Below are 6,546 nucleotides of genomic sequence, written 5' to 3'. Positions count from 1 at the left end.
GATGTTACAGAGAGCGCTCCTCTCTCTAAGCCTCACCTTCTGCTTCTCTGTAGCTAGCTGAGGCCACATCCCACAGTCCTGTCTTCTGTCCAGGGCTCTGGGCTGGCATTGCCTATCGGCTGCTAAACATGCCCGCCACCAGCTAGTGTAGGGTGACCATGCATCCTGCCTTTCGTCCTTGGTCCTGGTTATGTGTTTTGCTGTGGGCCATTATTATTTCTGGCTGCTCTGGGTCATCACTGCTCTAGTGGCAGTGAACGGGGCCTGCTCCCTAGTTGCGGTGCACAGGCTTCTCATGCCTTTCTTGTTGTGGAGCACAAGCTGTACTGTGCAGGCTTCAGTAGCTGTGGTGCATGGGCTTCTTCGCCCCACGGCATGTGGAATTTTCCTGGACCAGGGACTGAATCGTGTCCCCTGCACTGGCAGTCGGATTCTCATCCACCGTGCCACCAGGGAATTCTGTGGGTGATTATTATCAGTGCCCTCCTGTTCACTCTCAAAGTGTCCCAGATTCGACCATAAATTATCTGGTTATGAAACAGGAGGGAAGGGGGCAGGACACGACCTTTAGAAGAATGACAGACATAGGACACAACAAAAACTGCTTGAAATCAACCAGGTCCACGATGGTGGAAGATTGGGCTTCCAGGGCACCTTAAGCCTCCTTAAGCTCATTGCAGTACATTAGCATGCTATAGGACATACCCACCAGTGCCAAGACAGTTCTGAGGCCAACCATAAAAGGTCAAAAGTGGGCAGTGGCCCAATTCCTGGAACTCTCCCCCACCTTCCCTGAAATAATTGAAATAATCCTCCAACTCACTAGCCAATAAAAGTACCCAGCCCATAAAAACTAATCACCCCATATTTTGGGGTCTCTCACCTTCTGACATGGCCTACAGTCTGGCTGTAAAGTGTGTTTCTTTCTAAATAAATCCACTCCTCACCTATCACTTTGTTTCTCATTGATTTTGTTCTGTGAGGAGACATCAAGAACCTGGGCTTCATTAAGTCCTGAGGCCAGACTTGTGTTCAAGTCCCAGTCCGGGCTGTGTGGTCTCAGCTACCTTACACATATTTTGCTAACTCTAAAACCCTCTATCCCTTCTGACACCAAGATCTCTTCTGATTTCTTAGTTTCTGGTGGTTGGTACCAGGAGGGTCTATGGACCCTTTTCCTTTACTCTGCTATAACCATGGTCCAGAATCTTGCAGACTCAGGCCCTCTTCCCACTCCCCACATATGGTTTGAACTATCTATTTCAAACACAAGTTTCACTCATTTACACACAGTTTGAACTCCTCTAGTGGTCTTCCAGTATTTTTAAGATGGCATCTTTACTTCAACTGAAAGTTTTAATTTGCTGTATTTGGCCTAACTTTACTATTTTAACATTTTAAAAAATTACTTCCTGTTACTCTGCATCAGCCAGATCATTCTACTGACTGACCTTGAGATTACAAGGATATTTTGACTTCTATATCCTAGCTCATGCTATGTTCTCTTTTATTCAATGTTCTTTGACTTCTTTTCTAAATATTATCCAAACTTCTAGGCCTAGATTGATTCCATCTCCTCCAGGGAGCTAACTCTAAACCCTCAAGCCTTGATGGATCAGATGCTCTGTGTCTCTTCTGCTTACTTTTTCTGGGTCTTTGGATCCCCTGTTCTGCACTGCTTAGCAGAGTGTAGATGTCCTTGTTCATGCTGCTTGAGCAAATGGAATATTGATTGACTTGAGGTCTTGAAAAGACATTTCTTTGTCAAACTCATATTTTGCTAAAGGCTGGATACTTGCAGCTAGCACTGTCATAGATTCATAATAGGATTTCCAAACCTCAGCTGCCTCCAAACCCTGCTCCGCTACCTACCAGCTGTGTGACCTTGGGCAAACCACCTAATCTCTCTGTGACTCAGCTTCCTCTTCTGTAAAATGGAGCTAATAATAGTGTCTATCTTAAGAGGTGGTTGTTAAGTGCTTGGTATAGCACCTGGTATGTAGAAATAACTGAATACGTGTTTGCTATTGTGGTCAATTTTTTTCCCCCAACAACCAGTCAATCCCTGGTAACAGTTCCTTGGTTTGTCACTGAGTCTTCTCAAATGTAGCAGGTTAAAAGACAGTAGCAATGACTGAGCTTGTGGGCATTTATTTGGGGATGGCCATAATAAAATCTCTTGCTGATTTACCCTCAAATTAACACCATCAGATGGATTTAGAACCCTCTGCCTGCACATCGCCTGATCTACTTGATTCAGATGAGTCTTAAAAGTAATTCAAGTGGAACGCTCTTACTCTAACCTGCACCAGCTCCACCTCGTGTTGATTCTCAGTGTGGACTGTCCTCCTTTCTGTGCTGTGCTTAGTCACTCCGTCGTGTCCGACTCTTTGTGACTCCATGGACTATAGCCCTCCAGGCTCCTCTGTCCATGGGGATTCTCCAGCCAAGAATTCTGGAGTGGGTTGCCAGGAACTCCTCCAGGGGATCTTCCAGACTGTTAGGTTTTCTAGGGCAAGGTTATTGGAGAAAACACTTGCCTACCCCACATTCAAAACAGCACTTACCCCTGGGTCTCATGGAACCACCGATTCTGATTCTTCTACTGGATCGATAGTCCACTGAATTCGGAACAAACAGGGGAGGAGAAGACAGTGGGCATATTTTTAGATTTCTCACTAATTCAGTGTCACAACTAAATATGGTGCTATTTGGCGTTATGAAATAAGCCCATTTTAGAGCCATTTAAAGTAAAGCTGAATGCTGAAGCTTCAGTATTTTATGTGGGTCACCTGGATTCTCAGTGAACATGAGAAAATGAAACCAAATATATTTTAAGCAAAGATTCCTGATGGATTTTACTTTCTTAGTGTCCTCAAGCTCAACTCACGCCTGAAGGACTTGGTTTCGCCTCCATGCCCGTTGGGCAGGAAGATTGCTGGGAACAAGGGTGTTCCTTTCCCCACTTCCTCTGCAGAGTCTGGCTCCAGTGAGCCGGACGGAGTGGGAGAGTTGCGCGTGTGCTCCTGGGTCTCCCCGACTTCCTCTATAAGGCCTATTGTTATAGTATGTTGGGTGCTCTTGGGTGATTCTCACAATCTCCGTGTTCCTATCCGGGAGACAGCAGCTAGCTGATCTCTAACCTACACACTCTATCACCCTCCGCTTGTGCAGCTAGAAGATGCAAGATGGGCTCTTCCCGAATTTCGCAACAAGGTGAGCTAGATAACCCTGAGCTCTGCGAAGAACCCAGGCCCGAGAAGTGCTAAAAAGTTGCGAGGAGGCGAGAGGCCCGGGAGTCGCACACGCAGGGAGGCTGTCCTTCAGTGGCAATAGCCCCCGGGGTCCCCTCTCCAGCCGCCCACCTTTCCAGCCAGGGCGGCAGCAGCTGCTTTTCAAGGAGAAGGCGAGGCTTCGAGATGAACAAGGCTCTTTAGAAACACCGGGGCTGACGGTGTGATAACCACTCAAAAGCTAACAGAACAGCTGCAAAATATGATAAAAATCACTTGAAAAGTTCATTGATTTTGCAGCAAAACTGCAAGTACTTCACTTTATAATAATTGTTCCCTCGCGCTCTCGAATGTTGTACTTGAGCTGCAAGGGCGTTGGGGTCAGGGCGGCATTCAGCGAATGGGGCCTGGGAAGACAATGGCAGGGAGCTGAAGAGACACTCTCATCATGAGCTAATTTACAAACCAAAGCAAAACAGAGTCGGGTTTTGTCTAAGATTATTAGAAGATGTTAATTCTCTGCTCAAATTATTTCTCTCCCTCCTTTCACCCCAGCAAGCTCATAACTAAAAAGAAAGCCACATCAACCCACCCGATCTCAGCCTCCCAAATTCTTATCTCCCTAATTAAATTTTGTGACTTGGCATACGTGGGTGGGTGGGTTACTTTTTTCCCTTTCTTCTCTTCTCTCCGAGGACAGTGTATTTGTTATTTAAATTTATGTGGCTTCTTGCTGTTTGCTTTGACACCCTGGTAGAATGGCTGTTAGTCCTTCTGCCCCATTTTTTCCCCCCACTCTGGGTTGGGAGACACAAGGAAAGAACTGGGTACGTGAAATGACCTCATGGTCCTTGACCCAGTGATGCCAACAGGCTGCTCGTTCTGTCTCTCTGTCCAGAGCAACAGCAGGTTCTGTCCTGCCCTGTGCTGTCTTGCTAGCCCCACTCTCCTCCCAGGCTGGCTGGATTTAAAAGTAGACGAGCAAACAAACCCCAAACTGGCCTAACTCTCAATTATCCGCATGAGTGGAGGGCTAATCCAATATTCATTTTTACTTGGCCTCGGAATGCCTTGTGTGGTTTGTACAGGACAGATTTACCTGGCTGTTTCTGCTTTGCTTGGATGAATCGCGATAACCATTTTCAGTATGCCCACAGACTGCTGGTGAAACCAGCATCCCAGCCACAGTCTGGGGTGGAAGGAAAATCTATTTGGGTGGGAAATCTGACAAAGTTAACACACAGATAAGGTCACCCACCTGGCTGTCCTCCCATCCCTCCCTCTTGTGGCCTTTTCTTCTAGTTTATTATCTTCATCCACTCAAAGCATGGGGGTAGATTACAGTTGTTGCTTAGCTGCTAAGTTGCATACGACTCTTTGGGACCCCATGGAGCCTGCCAGGCTCCTCTGTCCATGGGATTCTCCAGGCAAGGATACTGGAATGGGTTGCCATTTCCTTCTCTAGGGTATCTTCCTGACCCAGAAATTGAATCCATGTCTCCTGCATTGCACAGAGTCTTTACTGCTGAGCTACCAGGGAAGCCCAGACGACAGTATCCTGTCTCATTTCCGCACTCTGATGATAAGGAGAAGCAATTTGCAAATTGATTCATTTATTCCTTAAGTAGTTATAAAATATCTCCTGTGTGCCAGGTGCTATGCTTGGGGCTGGAGCTACAATTCTAAAGTCTTATGGAGCTGATGGAGCTTACACACGTATCAGATTGTTTTATCCACTGACAGTACACACGAATGTGATCAGTGTTGTGATGAGAGAGGGGCTGGGGTACAATAGGATCGCCTGGTTGGAACACCTCGTGTAGACTTCTTAAGAAGAGGAGAAATCTTACCCCAAATCTGAAAAGCAGGTAGGAGTTGTTCAGAAGATTGGGCATGGGGTTGGGAGTGGGTGTGTTTGAGGCAAAGGGAGCTGTTTGTACTAAGGGCCAGAGGAGGGACCCAGCATGGGGAGCCAGAGGACGTGGGTGGGGTCCGGAGTAGTTGGAGCAGAGCTGGCGAGGCTGGAGGAGAGGCGAGGCTGCAGACGCAGCGGGTAGGGGAGAGGGGAGGCTGGAGGAGAGGCAAGGCTGGAGACGTAGTGGGTGGAGGAGAGGCCTCGAAGGCTCTTGTAGGACAGCAGGGCTTTGACTTTTATTCCAACTTTCTGAGTGCAGACTCTGAGGGACATTTTCATCAGCATGCTGGGCTGGTAAGGAGTCTGACACCCTTTCAAAGAGCTATTAAAAAAACCACAACTATATTATTTCTTTTTATTGAAGTATAGTTGATTTACAATGTTGTGCTAATTTCTGGTGTACAGCAAAGTGATTCAGTTATACAAATATATATACAGTATTTTCTTTTCCACTAGAGTTTATTATAAGATACTCAGTGTCATTCCTTGTGCTGTATAGTAGGACCTTGTTGTCTGTCTATTTTATATATAGTGGTTTGTATCTGCTAATCCCAAACTCCTTATTTATCTCTCCGTCAACCCTCTTTCCCCCCGTAACTGTAGGTTTGTTTTCTATGTCTGTGAGCCTGTGTCTGTTTTGTAGATATATTCATTTGCATCATTTGTTCGATTCCACATATAAGTGATACCATATGATATTTGTCTTTCTTTGACCTGCTTCACTTAGTATGATAATTTCTAGGTCCATCTCAGTTCAGTTCAGTCGCTCAGTCGTGTCCGACTCTTTGCGACCCCATGAATCACAGCACTCCAGGCCTCCCTGTCCATCACCAACTCCCGGAGTTCACTCAGACTCATGTCCATCGAGTCAGTGATGCCATCCAGCCATCTCATCCTCTGTCGTCCCCTTCTCCTCCTGCCCCCAATCCCTCCCAGCATCAGAGTCTTTTCCAATGAGTCAACTCTTCTCGTGAGGTGGCCAAAGTACTGGAGTTTCAGCTTTAGCATCATTCCTTTCAAAGAAATCCATCTATGTTGCTACAAATGGCATTGTTTCACTCTTTCTTATGGCTGAGTAACATTCCATTGTGTGTATGTATGTATATATATCACATCTTTATCCATTCTGTTGATGGACTTTACATTGCTTCCGCGTCTTGGTTATTGTAAATAGTACTGCAGTGAACATTGAAGTGCCTGTATCTTGAATTAGAAAAACTATCTGTTTAATATTTATTTTTATAGGATAAAGATAAACTGATTTTCTGTTAATAGAAAACTGTTTATCTCTTTTCTTATTTTCAAAATGAGTTAATTTTCCCCCTCAAATACACCGTAACAATTGAACATATTTGGATTATTTATTTTCTGTCTAAACTTAACATATGTTTACCTGGA

This window comes from Bos taurus, chromosome 16 (genome assembly GCF_002263795.3).
Source record: "Bos taurus isolate L1 Dominette 01449 registration number 42190680 breed Hereford chromosome 16, ARS-UCD2.0, whole genome shotgun sequence".
Taxonomy (NCBI): Eukaryota; Metazoa; Chordata; class Mammalia; order Artiodactyla; family Bovidae; genus Bos; species Bos taurus.
This window is presented reverse-complemented; position numbering follows the sequence as displayed.